The sequence below is a fragment of the Mus caroli genome, chromosome 18 (assembly GCF_900094665.2).
Source record: "Mus caroli chromosome 18, CAROLI_EIJ_v1.1, whole genome shotgun sequence".
NCBI lineage: Eukaryota > Metazoa > Chordata > Mammalia > Rodentia > Muridae > Mus > Mus caroli.
In genome coordinates this window covers 2,141,115-2,160,034 of record NC_034587.1, presented here as the reverse complement: position 1 = coordinate 2,160,034, position 18,920 = coordinate 2,141,115, and the positions used below count along the sequence as shown (strand labels likewise).

Sequence of the window (18,920 nt, the reverse complement as noted above, 5' to 3'; positions counted from 1 at the left end):
AACACAGATGTTCCTGTCTTCTCCTACCACCATTTGGGTTGGAATTCATTGCATTTATTTATCACATCTAAGTATGAGTCTTCTGACATGTCTAAACTTTGTCTTTTAATGGCACTTCTGTTCCATTCTCTTCATTACAGTGCCCTGCATCTCAAACTACCATAGGTCTGGTCTTCTTACTTCATGCTCTGCCCATCTTCTGGCTTCATTAATTCATTCTGTGGACTTACCTATCTTCCATTTACCTTTTCTTATCAGCTGCAATCTAACTTGGATTAAAGGCAAGCCAGTTCCCGTCATTGTGTTCAGTTTCAGGTGTTCTTGTTTTGTTTGACAGGGTCTCATGTAGCCTAGGTTGGCTTCAAATTTGCTATCTAGCTGACTTTCAGCTCCCGATCATCTTACCTCCAGCTCAGTGCTGGGATCCTGATGTCTGTCTTTCTGTCTTCCCTTGGCTCTATTATCTTCCCTCTTAACATGGGCTTTTCCATTCCTAAAGAACCTGGCATGGGTGTGTAGTTCTGATATTTCTGATGGTCACTCATGATGCTTTTTTCCCCTAAATGTTTGTTGGATTTTTCTGGAAAGTTATCTGTGCAAGGATTGTTTGAGTTAACGTTGAGGTCCTCCATGGGGAATTAGCTCTCGCTTGCTTCTCTAAATGGCACCAACCTACACCACCTCAAACAGCACTCAGCCCTGCTTTCTGTGTCACACAGGCAGGGCAGTTCAGACTTGCATATTCCTAGGGGAGTGGTTGATTTCTCTAGTCCATAGTACACTGGCATGTGCTTCCTGGGTTTTTTCCATATTCCATCCATCACGGTTGCAGGACTCTACCCTTCCGGGAGTCATCTCTTTAGAGTCCCCCAGAAACCAATCTTCATCTCTCCTGGAGAAACTACACCTTCCCAGAGTCCAGTTACACTGTCTCAGCACAAGTGGGATCTGGTGTCCATCTACCCACTTCATCTACCCCCTGCTAGGATCTGTCTATCACTGCCTGCAGTATCCTGTGCATCCCTTAACCTCAAGGCCAGCTTACTAATGAGCACATTTTATCACACAAGGGATGAGGGGATCTTTTCAGTGTTGATGAAGCAGTTTCATTCAGAGGATCTTGTCAGCCATGCTTCTCTAGAAAGGGGTTCTCAAAAAGCCTGAAGTTTCCATAGTGCTCTGACATAATAATTGGGTGGAAAAAAAGTATTCCTTTCCACTCAACACCAGAGCTGGATTGAGCAGGTAACAGACTCATCTGGAGGATATCTGAGTTGGAGAAAGGCTTCAGATTTAAATCAGTTCAAATATTCTTCAGTGTTTCCTTTGTAGGGACAGCGGGAAGCATGGAGTGGGTTTTATAACGCAGTCATTTTCCAAATGCATAATGTGGCACCCGTCCGAGCACTTGCCACTGCATCCAGAGGAACAGAGTGAGGCCAAGCTCCCTTGTAGCAGCTCTGCCTGCAGGACATGATTTGTTGATTTGCAGGGATGGATGAAGACCATTAAAGTTATTGTTTCAGTTTATTCTGTAAATTATCTTCTCATCCCCTCCCAGCCTCCCTATCTCCCACTTCTCTCCACATTTCTATAAAATACCAGAGTTTTATAAAACCCACTGGCTTTGAGATTCTACTTAGTAGTGATCAATAACAGCATTCCTAAGCAAAGCAAGATGAAGCAATATATCCAAGCAGGCTACTTTCAGAATTAGAATTTTCTAGAAGTTGGTTTCTTAACAGTGAGTTATGCTGAACTTTTAAGTCGAGCATGGAATCTCATCAGAAAAATTAAAAATCTATATTTCATCAAAGTCCTCTTTGCAAAAGTCATAGGAAGTATTTCCATTAATAGCATTCTTTTAAATACTTCTCTAGTTTGTTCCTCTGAACACCTGTGTGCTCACTACCAATTTGTTGCTTATAGTCTGGCTATGTTGCAGTGTATTCTACTACCTTCTACTCAACATGGACAGTGCTGAAGAAAACCAGTGCTGTTTGGTGGGTTCATCCTAGTCCTCAGAGCACACACGGGTTATTGAACGTTCTCCAATGGAAAAGATAAATGCCATCTTTGGTTGTGACATCCCTGAGGTTTAACTCCCCGGATGTGTACCTCCATGTACCTGAAGGAGGTAAATTACAACTCAAACCCTGGTGTGGACAGGGCAATATGGCTAATGTCTCTTCCTTCTTCTGTCCACACAGCTCTTCTGTAGGCCAAATGTCTTTTCAGCTTTTATCAAAGATTAGGACATTTCAAACCCATAACAGGAATTAATGTTTGCAGAGTACAAGATGTTTATTACTCTGCTTTGTTTACTACATGTTGTTTATTACATATTGTTTATTACATGTTGTTTATTACATGTTGTATACACCCTTCAAATTTCTGTAGTGTACCTCTTAAAGATGCACAAATATTATGTATCAATGAATCAAAAAGCAGAGAAAAAGCTGGGAGGAAGAAAACAAGAAGACTCAGTGGGTAGGAGAACTTTCTGTGCATGAGGACTTAAGTTCGAATCCCAATCACCTATGTTAAAACAGAGGTTGGAGTAGGGGTGGAGGTGGACGTGGCTGTGTACATACTTATAAATCTATTGCTTGCCAGTTGGAGACAGGAGGATCGCTGAGGCTTGGTGGCCTCAAACCTAGCTAGCTCCACGTTTAATGAGAGACCCTGTCCCAAGTGAATACGACAGACAATGATAAAGCCATCCTGCCTGTGTGACACAGAAAGCTGGGCTGAATGCTCAGTTTAAAATGGCTGCAGGTTGGTGTCATTTAAAAAGAGCAAGTCCCCATGGAAGAGTTTAACTTCAACTGGAAGAATTCTCAGACAGATAACATTCCAGAACAAGCCAGCAAAATTTTGAAACACTCAAGAAAAGAAATACATCATGAGTGAAATTTATGAGAAATATCAGAACTGCACGCCAGATACCCCTTCAGCAGCCTTTCCCACATCTGACCTGACTCCAGCAGGAACTGCCTCCCATGAGCAAACACATTTGTTAGTTATTGGCTTCTTTGAATCTTCACAACATCCAGAGAGACAGCTGTGATCCTATCATTTTTTTTAATTTTTATTAGATATTTTCTTTATTTACACTTCAAATGGTATCCCCTCTCCTAGTTTCCCCTCTGAAAATCCCCTCTTCCCTCTCCCCTCCCCCTTGATCCTATCTTATGAAGAAGCACTGAAAAGGGAGGGATCCAGGATGGGCTTCTTAGGACCCTGATGGGCAGGAACCCTGTTCTCATATTCTTTTTCCTGAAGGAACTCAGTGTTCCCAGAGAGGTGCTTCTCTGAAGTCCCCCTGGAGAGTTAGGAATGGAAACTTCCATCCACACCGTGTGTGTGTGTGTGTGTGTGTGTGTGTGTGTGTATGTGTGTGTGAGCATGTGTGTGTGTGTGTGTGTGTGTGTGTGTGTGTGTGTGTATGTGTGTGTGAGCATGTGTGTGTGTGTGTGTGTGTGTGTGCATGAGCATGTATGGGTGTGTGCATGAGTGTGTATGTGTGCATGAGCATGTGTGTGTGTGTGTGCATGGACACACACGTATATAACTTGCTGCAATCGCAAGTGATGCCACTGCTGGTTGGATGCTCTTGTGAGTGGGGTTTTGGGGTGTAGTCACTCTGAAATTTGGCACTTAGTACACGGTTGGAAGTTTGGTTCCCAGTCCCTATCCCATACCCAGCGATAAGAACAGTACTGCTGTGGTTTTAAAAACAACCTGCTGTTGAGCTTTTCACTAGCTTTCTTCCATCCAAAAAGAACTTTAAGCCTTAAACTTGAGTGGAAGAACACACCTTTAATCGCAGCACTGGGAGAGGCTGAGGCAGGAGGATTGAGAACTGGAAACCAAGGCCAGCTTAAGCTACAAAACAAGATCTTGTCTCAAAAGAGAGGCACTCTGAGTGGAAGCTACGGAGACCTGCCAGCATCCTGACCTGGACCACTTGTCTCATCCACATGCAGGTTCTCAGGGGGCAGCAGCCATTTCCCATAGACGGGCTGTGCCATGTCCACATTCACCGTAGGGCAATTATGGTGGAGAAGAAAAAGAAACTGGACCGGATGAACTGTTAATAAACCTCTTCTTTGACAAGCCACCTCTGTGGTGGCTAAGATTTCTGCAGCTTCTGGTGGTGAAGATCACATATCTATATAGACCTGCTTCACCTTAAAATGTGGCGCACTATGAATGTGTCTGTTTTACTACTGTTGGCACAGAGTGCTGGTTTTCTCTGGCATGTAAATCAGAATTTGTGACTCTGGGAACCTTCTTTCCCTGCCATGCCAGGCTATGCAGCTGAAGGGTGCAAAGGAGAGGCCTTTGATCAGGGTTTCTGGGACCAGTCTCCTGGCTTTCTTCCTGTCTGTCAGCCCCAGATGCTATCCTAAACAACAGCTCTACCTTGTGTCTAGCTAGAGAAAGATTTTCTTTGGGTATCATCTTTAGGTATCATCCTAAAATAAAATCTTTGTCTAAGGTAATTGTGCAAGGGTTTTCCAGGAAGCAATAGTTAAGGAATGATTGAGAGAAATGTTTTAGTTAATTGAATATTCTGGCAAATAAATGTGACATTATCATCACCATCTCAATCAATGATTAAAGCTTTGGGGTTCTGTACATAACACAATGTTATGGCGTTATTCATGGACATAAATAGGCTACAGGGCTAGGGAGGTGGCTCAGTGGCAAAGTGCTTGCCACACAAGTGTAAAGAGCAGAGTCCAGCTAACTGGTAACTAAGTAGATGATGATTGGGTGGAGTGGCGTGTTTATGATCTCAGGGATCAGAAGAGAGAGACAAGGATACCTAGAGCAGGCTGATGGCTCTACTAGCCAAATCTAGGAGCTCTGGATTCAGATAAGAGATTCTGTCTCAACATTTTTGGTTGAGAGAAATCAAGGAAGATACCTGGCATCAACTTATGGCCTCTGTACACCTCCTCCCCAACCTCCCCATGGACATGTATACACATACATGTAAATGCACATATGCAGAGGTGGGATGGGCTACTTCTAAGGAGTTGCTGTAAGAAGAAGGCAAGGGAGGAGGCAATTCAGTGAGGGGGAGAGAGGTCAGGATGTGTAGATGGCCCTCAGGAAATTATTATTTGATGAGGGAGCAATTTTGGGAAGCATAGAAAAAGGAGATCAGTCATGTTAGATTTTATGACAGCCAAGGACAGACTGTGGTGTAAAAAGTAGCACACTGTAGCTGGATCTAGACTTCCTCAAGGCTCAGCCTCCAATGTCATGTTCTTAGTGTGGAGGTTGAGAGGTCTAGGGGGAGGTGTTGAGGTCACTGGGGATGGGCCTCAAAGGGAATATGCAGCCCTGGTCTTTCAGGTCATGAGGGGAGCAGTTTTCCTTTGCTGGGTGCTTCTACCATGACCTGTGACCACCTTACCTTTGGGTCAGAAGTAACAGTGCCAGTACTAACAGATCATGGGCCCAAACCATGTGGACCAAGATAACCTTTTCTCTCAACTCCTTTTTTAGTGAAGTAGAACTAAAGCATAAGGAAAGAAGCATGGGGCTGGAGCCCAGGGACTGACCAGTCTAGGAAGGGAGGAATGTCAGGAGCCCAGCAAAGACTGGAGAAGTCACCTAACAGTCAGGACCCCAGAGACCATCCTATAGGGGGAGTTTAGAGGTCTTGGAGGTGCCATGCTATAAAGTGGAGTCTGTTCAGGATCCTGGCTCAAGATCCCAAGGGCAGGGACGATGGGACTCTCTCTCTCTATTCCAAATGAGCAGAAACACGTGCACCAGCTTTAGGATGGAGATTCGGGCATGAGGGCACACAGGCAAGGGGGCATGATTAGCAGAGGGGCATTGGCATGGTTGGTACAGATGGCTAGAGCACACTCGTGTTCTGAACACGATGCTCAGCAAAAGCAGAAGAGTGGACGCCCAGACAGCTGCTGCCTGGATTTCTTCCAGTAGAGTTATAGGAGCTTTGGCTGGGAATGATCGGCTTCAAATGCTGAGGAGGTCCAGCAGAAGGGGCAGGAAGTCAGCCACCTCTGGGGTTGGAACGATGAAAGTGTATGAAACAGGCCTGTCTGTATGACCATAGGATGGCCAGCTCCAGACAAGCTCTTTTCACTTTTTCACAGATTTATTTTTAAAAAGTGTATGTGTGTTCACATGTGCATGTGTATGACATGTATGTGGAAGTGCTAAAAGCCCAGAAGAGATTATTATATACCCTGGAGCAGAAGTTAAAGGCAGTTGTGAGCCACCTGACTTGGGTGCTGGGAACTGGACTCTAATCCTCTGCAGGAGGAGCAGGGGCTCTTAGTGGTTGAGCCATCTCGCTAGCCACTCCCACCCCAAAAGTTTTGAAATAGCATAGCAGCAAAATAAAATCTCCCATGAACTGGAGCCAGAATCATCCTGTGGACTAAAGTTCACAGCTTCTGGTAGTCAGTGGGCCCAAGATTTAGAAAAAGAGCATCCAAAGGCAGAAGACAACAAAGGCAGACCCCAAGACCAGAAGCTCTGAGAGAGGCAGATGGTAGGGCTGTAAGTAAAACTTCACAACATAAGCAGAAATGCACCCATGTGGCAACTCACAAGAGGGGAATCTGGGTGTCTGAGAGCCAGTGTGATGGGGGAGCAGCTTCTCTGGCTTCCTGATTCTATCTTGGGCAAGCAGAAACAATACAGTGAAGGCAAGATGACCAAGAGCATAAGGGCTCAAGACAGCAGCATCACCATGCAGAAGTCAGTGAAGGGCAAAGATGCTGAAGGTTGTTTGAAGTCACAAGACCAAGCCAAAGAACCAGGGGACCAAACATTCGCATGCAGCAGTTATGTATCAGACAGACAAACACAGCAATCTCCATTCTCCTTCTCTCTGTGTATTTAGCATATTCTCCTTGCTTGGAGAAATAGAATCCTACACTGTTAAGCAGGAAACAGCACAGAATAAGTAAGGACTGGTCTAGACTCCATTTATTTGCTCAAAAGCACTAGAGGCACTGTGTAGAGCATCCCACTATTGTGTCCTCTCTCCTCAAAAGCTTTCCTCTGACCACACACCTGGGCTTTGTCTGAGAATAGCCCACAGTCTCAGAAGCCTTTCTGCAATTCTCCAATCTCAGGGCTGCTCTATTTCAAACCCATCCTCAGCTTCTTCCTGGTAACTCCCTTGTTCAGTAGCCCCAAGACCTTACACTTCCCAGTTCTGTGACACAGTGGAGGGACTGTGCACGGCTCAGTGTGCACACAGCTTCCTTTCCCTTGGCAGCTTGGTGAGGGAGCCTGACACCCACTCATGGGGTTCAAGTCTCTGGGACCCAATCTTTTTATTCTAATATGATCAGGGCTAAAAGTAGAGAGGGAAACCTGGGGTACCAGTGAGTTCATATTTGCAGTTATTCATTAGACTTCAGTAGAGTCTTTGGGTCCATCCTCTTGCACTCCCATTTGCAAAGTCAGAACAACAGGCTCACCAGGTGTGAGAGTTATAAGCTCAGCTGAGCCAGTGCTCTGGTTTGAATCTGTAATATGTCTCCACTCCTGCATCTTTAAATGGTTGTTCATCAGCTCTTTGGGGCACTCTTTTGGGAGTTGTGGTACCTTGAGGGAAGGGGGTCTCACTGACAGAACTTGGTCACTAGAGACAAGTCATGGAAGGTTCTAGGCCAGCCCTAATTTTAGAGTACTCCCTCGTTCCCTGTTCACTGCAGTGTGAACAGGCTCCATTGTATGCCCCTGCCTCCCCCACCATGATAGACTGAGACTCATGATGGACTGAGAGCCACATGCACAAATGCACACACACAGACATGAAATGCACACATGCACATACTCCTTCATACTCCGTGTTTTTTATTAACTTGACACGGCTAGGGTCATTTGAAAGAAGGAACTTCTGTTGGGGAAATTCCCCCACTAGGTTGATCTGTAGGAGGGCCTAGTCCTCTCTGGGCAGCAGCACTCCTGGGCCTGTGGTCCTGGATTAGCCAAGAAAGCAGCCTGAGAAAGCCATTCTAACACTGCACCTCTACTTCAGGCTTGGCAATCAACAGCTGCACCTTCATTGTCTGGCTTGGAGCTGATGTCAGATCTGATTCAGAACAGAATACAATGTGAGATGGACTTTGGTTGAGTGTGGATTGAAAGCTCATTGTAACAAGGAACGTGAAGGTGAGTTTGCTGAATCCACCCTCCAAAGACATGGGATGTGTGCTGCTTGTAGACCTGAACAAGAGGACAGTGCAGACAGAGGCTTTGGGCAGAGCCCTGCCACAAGCTGCCATGCCTGTGGGCTGTCTGCATGGGGTGCCTACTGCCAGCAACTGGTCCTGCACCTCCAACTTTGGGAGTGCTGGGACAGGAGTTACCAGTCAACGGTAGCTGCAAATGCTGCCCATACCTGCTGATTTCAGACTTGACCACAGCCTGTTCTTCCTGGCGCCTCATTTCCCATGTGACTAACTTTGAAGATTGTGTTTGCCACTGATATTTCTAACAAATACAGCCCCAACCTGTTCCTCTTCAGTCATGAGCGGCAGCAAACAGCAGTGGTCCAGAGCTGTCTGCTGACCTGTGGTGTCTGAGCACTCGAACCTTAATAGTGACTCAGGCATTTCATGGGAAATGCAGGGTGCTTCTCTACACAGCCCAGACAGACACTCACAGAGTCCGGGAATGCCACCCACTCTTGCCTTCCTGGGACACCATCCCCCTTTCTCCAGAAAACCTTTAAATCATTTCCTATTCTGAAAGAAGAGCACAGGTACCCTCCAGAATTGGATGCATCTCACAGCCATGCACCGGGTTCGGTACCTCCCACAATTACCTCACTCTTCTCCACAGGACTTCTCGATGAATTCACTTAGAAGTCATGCCCTGAGAGGTACTATTCTCACTGAGCAGAGACAGTGCAGCTCAGATCACACAGATGAAAAGTAGAAGCAAGATTCAAACCTAGGTCTTTCTAACCATACTCTATGTCTGTTTGTGGACATTGTGGAACTGGTTGCCCATAACACACACACACACACACACACTCTCACACATTGACACCAAACACACACATACCACACACATATTCACATAAAGACACACACACACATCACATATACCACACCACACCATACCACATCACACACACCACACACAGCATGTATATCACACTACACCATACCACATCACACCACACATATCACACTACACCACACACTTCACACACATATACATATACATGTATATGTACATATACACACCACACACTCACACATTGACATCAAACACATACATACCACACATACTGCACATACTCACACACATTCACATGCAGACACACAAACACACACACACCTCACACACATATTCACATACACCACACACTCACATACTCACACAGTCACACACCACACACACCACATACACATACACACACACTCACACATTTACACCAAACATAAACATACCACACATACCACACACATTCACGTACAGACAGACACACACAGACACACACACACACACACACACACACGAGAACATGCCAAGCCTAGGGTGAGTGCTTAATTAAAGCTTTTTGAGTGACTGAAGAAATTAATGAATAATGTCCTTTTTATTTAACATTTACTTGTTACAAGCATCTGCGCATCTGGTCATTCATCCATGTCCCTAAAGCACTTCAGAGCCCCTCCCAGATAGTTATCCCTAACATGCAATTGCTCTTGTGTGGGTCTAAAGACTTAGACTTTAATTTCATTCTCTTTCACCCACCCCTTGTCCTGTTCCTCAACTTTCTGTTGCAAAAAATATCTGTAACAAAATCCCTGAGCAAAACAACCAAGGGGGAAAGCTTCATGTTAGTGTGTGGTTTCAGAGGTCTGCCATGGTCACTTGGTTTTCTTGTTTTGCAGCCTGCAGTGAGAGAGGTACAGCATCATTGTGGAAGGGTGTGGAGAAAGCCTGCTCTCTTCATTGCTGCTGGGAAGCGATGAAAGGAGAGACAGTGACCAGGACAGGACAGAGCCTCAAGTCATACACATAAAATACTTCCCTCAGCTAGAATAGCCTGATAGCTGTTCATCTAAGAGTCATCAGTGGGTTGATCAGCTGATGAAGTTAGCACCATCCTACTCCACTTTTCAATAGAGCCATGCTGGGAACCAGTCTTCAATACACAAGGCTTTTGGGAGACTGTCTCATGTAAGCTTTAACCACCCACTTGGACCCCACTACTTCATGTCTACACGGACAGGACTGCTAACCTGGATAACCTCCAAGTCACTGGGCTAGAAATAGACTCTGAAATCAGGAAAGGTATAGGGCGTGGTTCTGATGCCATTAATAACAGGAGTGAAAAGCCTCATGCACCATTGCTGGCTAGCTGTCGTCAGCATCATTTATACGATTAAGAGCTAGGGAAATTCTGAGTATAATGTACCCACCAGCCAGGAGTCCCATGCCCTTGTCATTAGCATGGACCCTATCAACAGTCCAACATGCCAATCTGTCTGCCATGGTTCCCTGTCATCAGTTGGACACATATTTCTAAATATGAGCAGAATACTGTTTTAAAGAATATGTTGGATAACTGTAAGGTGACTCCTATCTTTTAAGAAAGGTTTTTACAGGGCCACAGGAATGCTACTTGAATGCGTGTCAGGGAGTGGGGGGGTCTATGATTTTAAAAATGTTCTTGAATCTTCAGAGAAATTGATTAGTGAACAGAAAACTTAGGTCCTTCTTAAATGTAGGCTAGCCTTTCAATTATTTCAAGAACTGATGTAAGACCCCAGTGGTGTGTCTTGATTGTGGTCTGTCTTTGTCTGCAGGGCATAGGCTGCCATGGGATGAGCAGCAGGGAACACTGCCAGCACTCTCATACTCTGGTAGCCTTTAGGTAAATATTTCAAGAGAATGTAATGTTAAATGAAAAGAGTCATGTGGCAACAAACAGTCCTCCTACAGACCTGGGTTGTCACACTAGAACCATGAGTCCTGTCATGACTCAGAAAAGGGCAAATCACACCAAAATGAGACCCAGGTTGGAAGTGTAGAGGCCAGAGAAAGCCTCCAACTCCAGAACCCCTTGGCAACCACCCATGTTATTCCAGATGAGTGTTTTAGCTGCACCGGCTGCAGGTTGGAAAGGAGGTTTCCCCTGGTCCCCCTGCCCCACCACCACCACCTCCACACTCACCCTCACACCCTGAGGTAGCACATAGTCAGCCCTGGAGAAAGCCCACGCTTAGGGGCAGCTGAACCTTCTTCCAAGTCTTCATTTCAGAGTATCTAGTATCTTTATGGTTTGCTTTCTCTCTGTAAACACACCAGCTAGTTTTATCACTGTTCCCCTCAAAGTCCACCATTCTGTTCCACTGCTAAAGAAGATATCCCCAAATGACTAGAGATTCTTGCTATAAGAGATCATTTTTAAATCACTTCTTTTCTCATCTTGCGCATGGCTATCAAGAGCTTCTCATACTTTGTGAGTCACTGGGTAGTGTGTAGAAGGACTGGGGATGCTGAGTGCATAGGCACAGCAGAGGGGAGCATTCCTCCTCGCCAAACCTAGTTTCCGTTCCTGGATCTTCTAGATCATCCCATTCAGTTATGACTCTAACTTCAGGTGGGCTCACCAGTCTTGGAATCTTGAGCTGAGGGTGAAGCTGCTGAGTTTTTGTTATAGAATGTGGAGACATAGTTAGAGAGGGAAGCACATTATCTGGTGTTCCCAGATAGGAACCTAATGAGAAAAGGGGCTTTTGGGAGCTAGGTCAGAACTCTGTCACTTTTTGGGCTTGACTATGTATAAGAGACCCAGGGCACTTTAGGCCTGGTACACTCATGGTATCACAGTTTGCTCAATAGAGACTGCAAAATATTGTAGTTAAGGCTCATTCACACTAATACAACCTTTGAGATGGAAAAGGTGTTTCTGAGTCTGGTGGAAATCTTGCTTGGATAGTACTGAAAAAACCATAAAGACACACAGCCCAATCCCTGCCTCTTCTCCCTGTGTGAAGAGTTTTGAATGTCAGACACTACTAGCAGAGGGATGAAATGAGTCACACTTACCAACCAGTATGAAGGGTGGAGAGAGCACCTTCCTTGCTTCAGTTATTGTGGTGGCCTCTCTGCAGGGGCCTGCCAGTATTTCTTGGTTTCAAACTCCAGGTGCAGGTATGGTAAACTGTTCCTCTGAGACAAGGAGAGGACAGTGCCATGGTGGAAGACTGCCTCAGGCTCTTGTGGACATTCAGAAGTGGGTATATGGAGCTGTTGTCACTGAAATCCCCAACTCTGCCATCCATCTTCAACCTCTCTGTGCTTCCCCTTTTCACTCTCAGGGAGTTCTTCCTGTGGAAAATCATTGCCTTTTCTTCATCAGTCTCCAGCTCAGACTCCTCAAAATGGAGAAACCAGGATGACAGCATACAGCCAAGCCCATGGACCCAAGTCACCACAGGACGGCCTAACTATACTGCCCAGTAGAAAGACCCCAGGAGTGGCAAGCATGGTCAGCCTTAGGAGTATTTACAAGCCACAGTCATCTACACACACACACACACACACACACACACACACACACACACACTCCCATAAATGCGGGATTATTTTAAAATAAAATGTGTCAGAGTTTCCAGTAAGGAGCTCTATTCCTGTTGGTAGTTTTCAAAGATGTCAAAAAAGCTAAATGCCAACTCCACCCTCCCTTTCTCTTCTTGATTTCTTCCACTCTAAAAATCCATGTAGGTCATCGTTCTTGGAGGCCTATCTTCTAGATGCATATATCAGAAGCAAGTGCTGGCCTTGTGAAACCTCGTGCCCAGAAGAGATACACGTGGCTCTTGACTTCAGCACATGACTGGGACTATGACCACCTGCTGTTCACATGCATGCAGGCTGTTCACCTCTCATACCCCCTGTCTACTTTTCTTTTTACTGATGTGATCATCTAGATACTTGGGCAAACAGTGCACCCTATCACTGTTCTCACACTTGGAGTATTCCTGGGGCCAGTCACTTGCTCATGCTCAGGGCCTGGCCACAGCAGGCTGAGACCCATGTCAGTGTCACCTCATGCTGTTGGTTGGCAGCACTGTCACAGAGAGATGAGCAGTCTGGAGACATGAGCGTAAAGGCAGAAAAACATTCAGAACTTTACCCAGTGTTCCTTCCATAGCTGCACAAATCCTGCAGATCCAGACCTTTGCTTTTGTCTTTTGCAACATCTGAGAGGACGCCTCCCCCATCCCTGGCATGGCCTTAGGATTAAAGTCCCCATGTACCATGGCGCCCCTTGCACATGGCAGATATGCTGGAGAAGAAAGCCTGCATTGAATGCAGATTCTATCACAGGGGTTCTCCTAGCAACACTGCAACTATAACAAAGCCATAGCAACCTTTTGTCTCTAGCTTTATAAAGCCATGCAGCCATTAATCTCACCAGGACATTCAAAGAACAGTTTGTGAGCACAGTGATTTCTAACCTGAGTGTTCAAATCAGAGCAACTGAGTTGCTTTTCTCCAGTTTATAGAGATCTGGCAAGGCAGACAGCAAGTTTTGATGTGAGTGGCAGGACATAGCTGAAGGGTAACTAGTGCTACGTGGAGGAAAGACAGGCTGGGGAAGATTGGTAGTGGGTTCTGGTTTGTAGGGACCTCTGTACCACTGGGTGAGCAGCTTTAACTCCACAGAGCTCACTCACCATCTTCAGAATGAGGGGTGACTTCACAGCGATGCCTGGGGCTTGGGGACAGGATTTGTTAAGACTGACACTGGAAATTGAGGAGGAAGAGGAACTGTGAACCTAGGTAAAGTGAATAATATATAATGTGGTGTGTGTGTGTGTGTGTGTGAGAGAGAGAGAGAGAGAGAGAGAGAGAGAGAGAGAGAGAAAGAGAGAGAGAGACAACAAAAAGAAAAATATTCTAAAGAAAAAATAAATTATATGTCAAAATAAAAATTAATTAAAAATAAATTTTAAGAAATGTAGATTGTTGGGTCTCTACTGGGCACAGAGCTGGGGTTGGGTTCCAGACATGTGATGTTAGCCCAAGGCAAACCTGCCATCTCACTAGCAACCAAATGCTCCTATCCCCCTAGCTTGCTGAGCAGAAGGCCCACACTTTAGGATGGAACATTTTTCTCCACAGGGAAATAAATCCCTTTATCCCTTTGCTTCCTCCTTTCCGTAAGTTTTCATTGTTGTTGTTGATGATGTTTTGCTGTGAGATTTTATAAAGGACTAAATACCCCCTCCCTTTATACAGAAGACTTCATGATAGATTACCCATCATCTTTTAAGAAGAAAAGAAATACTCTGAGCATATATTCCAACATACTTAAAATGTTTTATATTTGGGGTTCAGGAAGTTACTCCCACGGGAAAATGAGAACCTGCATTCATACCCCCAGCATTGATGTAAAAACTGGGCAGTCTGAACTGGGATGTGGCAATATAGCCTGTGATTCCAGTGCTGGTGGACAGAGACAGAATGATCCCTGGACCCTCTAGGCAGCCAGCCTAGCCACGGTGGGCCAACCCATCCCAGTGTCCTGGGAGAGATTCTGTCTTCAGAACTAAGTTGGAGACTAGTGAGGAAGACAGAAAGTGTTCCTCAGGCTGCCATATGCTCCGACATGGAAAAGCACAAGCACACATACACATGCACACATGAAATTCTAAAAGTAATATTTAGTATATGCGTTAGATGGTCCATTGAACTCTAACATCACATTAATCATTACCGTATTATGAACATGATTAAATATGATGATATTTTAATGAAGATAATATTTAAAAATTTTACTTATGGTAAGTCTTACATTAGTATGATGTGGCATAGAAAAATCATATGCAATTTCTCATGTTGATTTTGAGACCATTTTATTTAGCATGCTCCAAATACATGTAGATTCAAGTTTAAATGCTTTAAAAAATTATAGCCACAAAATTACTATACTGGTTTTAAGTTCCATCTGCTAATTGTGGCTCTCTTATAAGCTAGTAAATTTCCATTTTCTGGATGTGGGGATGTTTTTATTGCAAGCTAACTGAAATATATGACACTTTGAATATTTCTTACATATTGAAAACATGATAAAATCATTAAATTTTCCCCACAATTTTTATATATGTAGATAGAAACTATCTTACTGCCTTTTAAAATGTTAAACACAAAAATTTGAACTGCTGGGAAAAATTATTAACAATCTTAATTAGCTGTGAATTTCATGAGCTCAATAACAACCAAAATGACAAGCTATGCAACGGGTCTAACAGTTGCAAGAGTGTGGTAGGTTAATCAGCTGCTCTCTGGTTGGCCTTAAGGCCTACTTCACAGGAGGAAGCAGGTAACTGGGGTTAGTTAATCTGGCCAAGAACTCAGGCTTGGGAAACTCACAGGTCCCAGTATGAACTTATATCCATTTATTTTGTTAAATGGATATATAGTATCAAACTAACATCTAAATTAACATCTGTGAATGTGGCTCTCAGACATTATAGAAACATTTCCTTGTATAGTGAATGGCAATTAATATAGAAACTCACAACTGGCCAGAGTATAAAAGATGAGAGTTGACCTTCCCTTCCACCCTCATCAGACTTGCTGAGCCAGAACCAGCCAGGGAAGCTTACCTCCCCCCATCTGTCTTCCCTGCTATCTGAGGCCTCCGCTGCCATGCTGCCCCAGAGTAGCCTGCTAACCCAGGCAGACATCCAGTCTCCTGCTAATTCTCTGCTCACCTTCATCAGATCTGCAGTTCCTGAACCATATAGACCTGCAGATCTGGAACCATACAGCCCAAGAATACCCATCAGAGGCCTACCACACCAGAATCATGGAAATTCTCCCCCTCCCAACACCTACCATAACAGGAGCATCCAGGGACCAAAGCCCTGGCTCAAGGCCCTCAAAAGAACACAATCAACAAAAGCCAGGGCAAGTTGACACCTTCAGAGCACAGCTACCCTTTTACAAGCCCTGGGTATCCTAACACAACTAAAGCACAAGAAAATGACCTTAAAGTCAATCTTATAAAGATAATAGAGGCCTTTAAAGAGGAAATGAATAAATCCCTTAAAGAAATACAGGAAAATGTAATCCAACAGGTAGAAGTCTTTAAAAAGGAAAGAAATAAATTCTTTAAAAATATGCAGGGAGATAAAATTAAGCAGGTGAAAGAAATAAAACTGTGCATGACCTAAAAGTGGAAATAGAAGCAATAAAGAAAACACAAACTAATGGAATCCTGGAAATGGAAAACCTAGGGAAGAGAATAGGACCAGTAGATGCAAACATAACCAACAGAATACAGAAGATGAAAGAAAGAATCTCAGGCATATAAGATACAATAGAAGAAATAAACCAGTCAAAGAAAATGTTAAATCTAAGAATTCCCTGACACAAAACATCCTGGAAATCTGGGATAGCATTAAAAGACCCAACTTAAGAAGAATGGTAAGAAGAAGGGGAAGTATCTCGCCTCCAAGGCCCAGAAAACATTCTCAATGCAATCAGAGAAGAAAACTTTCCCAACCGAAAGGAAGAGATGCCTATAGATATACAAGAAGCTTATAGAACATCAATTATATTGGGACAGAAAAGAAAGTCCTCCTGCCACATAGAAATCAAAACACAAACTCTAAAGAATAAAGAAAGAATATTAAAAGCAGCAAGGGGGAAAGGCCAGGTAACATACAAAGGCAGACCTATCAGAATTACACCTAACTGCTCAACAGAGACTCTAAAAGCTAGAAGGATTTGGACAGATCTCTTGCAACCTCTAAAAAACCACAAATGCTAACCTAGACTACTCCACTCAACAAAACTCTCAATTAGCATGGATGGTGAAAACAAGATATTTCAAGACAAATCTAAATTCAAACAATATCTATCCACAAGTCCAGCTCTGTAGAAAATACTAGAAGGAAAACTCCAACTTAACAAGGAAACTACATCTAAGAAAACACAGGAAATACCAGTAAAAGCAAGGGACGTACACACAAACACACATACACCACCAACAACAAAATAAGAGGAAATATGCCCATACTATACTCCACAGACCCAAGGAGGCACAATCAAGGATGCCTGAGTCTCATTTGGAAGGTGGAATGGAATAGTTGAGGAAGACAGATGGAGAGGGTGAACTGGGTAGGAGAAGGGATCAGGAGGGGGTTTAAGATTAAGCGTGCATAGGGCCATGGGGCATTGCCAGATGGCCATAAGAATGAGTGGAAATCTGCAATTGATGAGGGCAGATGTAGGCAGCATCTCCAGGAAGAGATGGAGACCTGGGGTAGAGGAGAAGCCCAAGAATCAATGAGGGTGACCCTAGCTGTGACTCACAGCAATGGGGATATGGAGTCTGGTGAGGCTGCTTCCTATGGCCGGTCGGGAACCTGGGGGAGCGATAGGCAACCCACTCAGAAAACTTTTCACCTAATCTTATCCTAAGAAGTACAGGGATAGGGAATGGAGCAGAGACTGAGGGAACAGCATCCAATGACTGGCCCAACCTGAGACCCATCCCGTTGGCAAGCACCAACCCCTGGCACTATTGAGGATACTCTGTTATGCTTGCAGGCTGAAATCTAGCATGACTGTCCTCTGAAAAGCCCCACCCACCAACTGACTCACACAGATACAGATACCCACAATCCAACAGTGGATGGAGCTTGGAGACCCTTATGGAAGGATTGTGGGCTTTTAAAGGGATATGGACTCCACGAGAAGACTAACAGAATCACCCTGAATCCTTGGGATCTCAGAGACTGAACCACCAACCAAAGAGCATACATGGGCTGGGCCTAGGCCTCTCGCACATATGTAGCAGACGTGGAGCTTGGTCTTCATGTGGGTCCTGAACAACTGGAGCAGGGGCTACCCTAAAATCTGTTGCCTGTGTGGGGGACATATTCTTCTAGCTGGGCTGCTTTGTCTAGCCTTAGTGGGAGAAGTGCCTAGCCTTGCAGAGACTTGAAGTGCCAGAGTGGGGAGACATCTAGGGGGAAGAGGGCTCACCCGCTCAGAGGAGAAGGGGGGTGACTGGGAGCACAGCAGTGAGTGGGATGTAAAGTGAATAAGTAAAAAAAAAATGAAAAATGAAAAAATGAGTCTATATTGTGCTTAGCCACAAGTAGGGCATCATATCAGCCCCTCACACCCCAAGGCACAAGAACCATTGTAGAAGAGGCAGAAAGAGTGTTAAAGCTGGGAGTGGGAGAGAACTGCGGCAAACCAGAACAAGCCAGCCAACATTCTAGCACAGAAACCGAAATGAAGGGCCTGACCTTACCCTAAAGGGCCAGTGCTTACCTGGGACCTATTTAGCAGGTGGTAACTTCCGGGGGCGAGGGCGGGGGGAGAAGCTGTTTTTGTTAAGGGGGCAGCCCCTGTCGAGTTGACCACACTCCAGTGGATGGCCTTATACCCATGAATATATAGGAAGCATGAATTGGACTTTATGGATTATTAAAGAAAAGAAGAATACCTAGAGTTTAGATGGGTAGCAGGGGGGCGAGATCTGAGAGGAGTTAGAGGGAGGAGTGGAATCCATATGATCAAAATGCATTGCAGGCATATGCTGTGGTAATAATCTCAGCCAGGGTTGCTATTCTTCCTTAGATCACTCAGTTCCCAGGTAAAAGACTATTAAACATGCCTGTGCCTGTATGTTTCTGTAGGAATCTGCAGCAGACATCTCACTATGGAAGAGTCACAGGTATCTTTCCCACCTATGCCCATGTCTGTGTTATATATCACAGTTCTGCATTATAGTATATTCCTTTGATCATCCTGAGAGTCTGTCCTAAGCTCCCACGAATATCAATTGAGTCTAAACAAGAAAGCTGAGCCATTTCAATGTCTGGCCCTGTGCAGGCTAGTTCTCCATCCTCCTGTACTCA

The 18,920-nt window shown here is 44.7% G+C and overlaps 1 long non-coding RNA gene across 1 annotated transcript in view; it reads left to right on the top strand.

The window, feature by feature from the left end:
* Positions 1-8,223, top strand: part of LOC115029846 — a 38,593-nt gene extending 30,370 nt beyond the window's left edge. Inside the window, exon 3 of the long non-coding RNA XR_003835404.1 lies at positions 8,048-8,223. This is a non-coding gene — a long non-coding RNA (uncharacterized LOC115029846). The remainder of the gene's footprint in view (positions 1-8,047) is intronic.
* Positions 8,224-18,920: the final 10,697 nt, after the last annotated feature.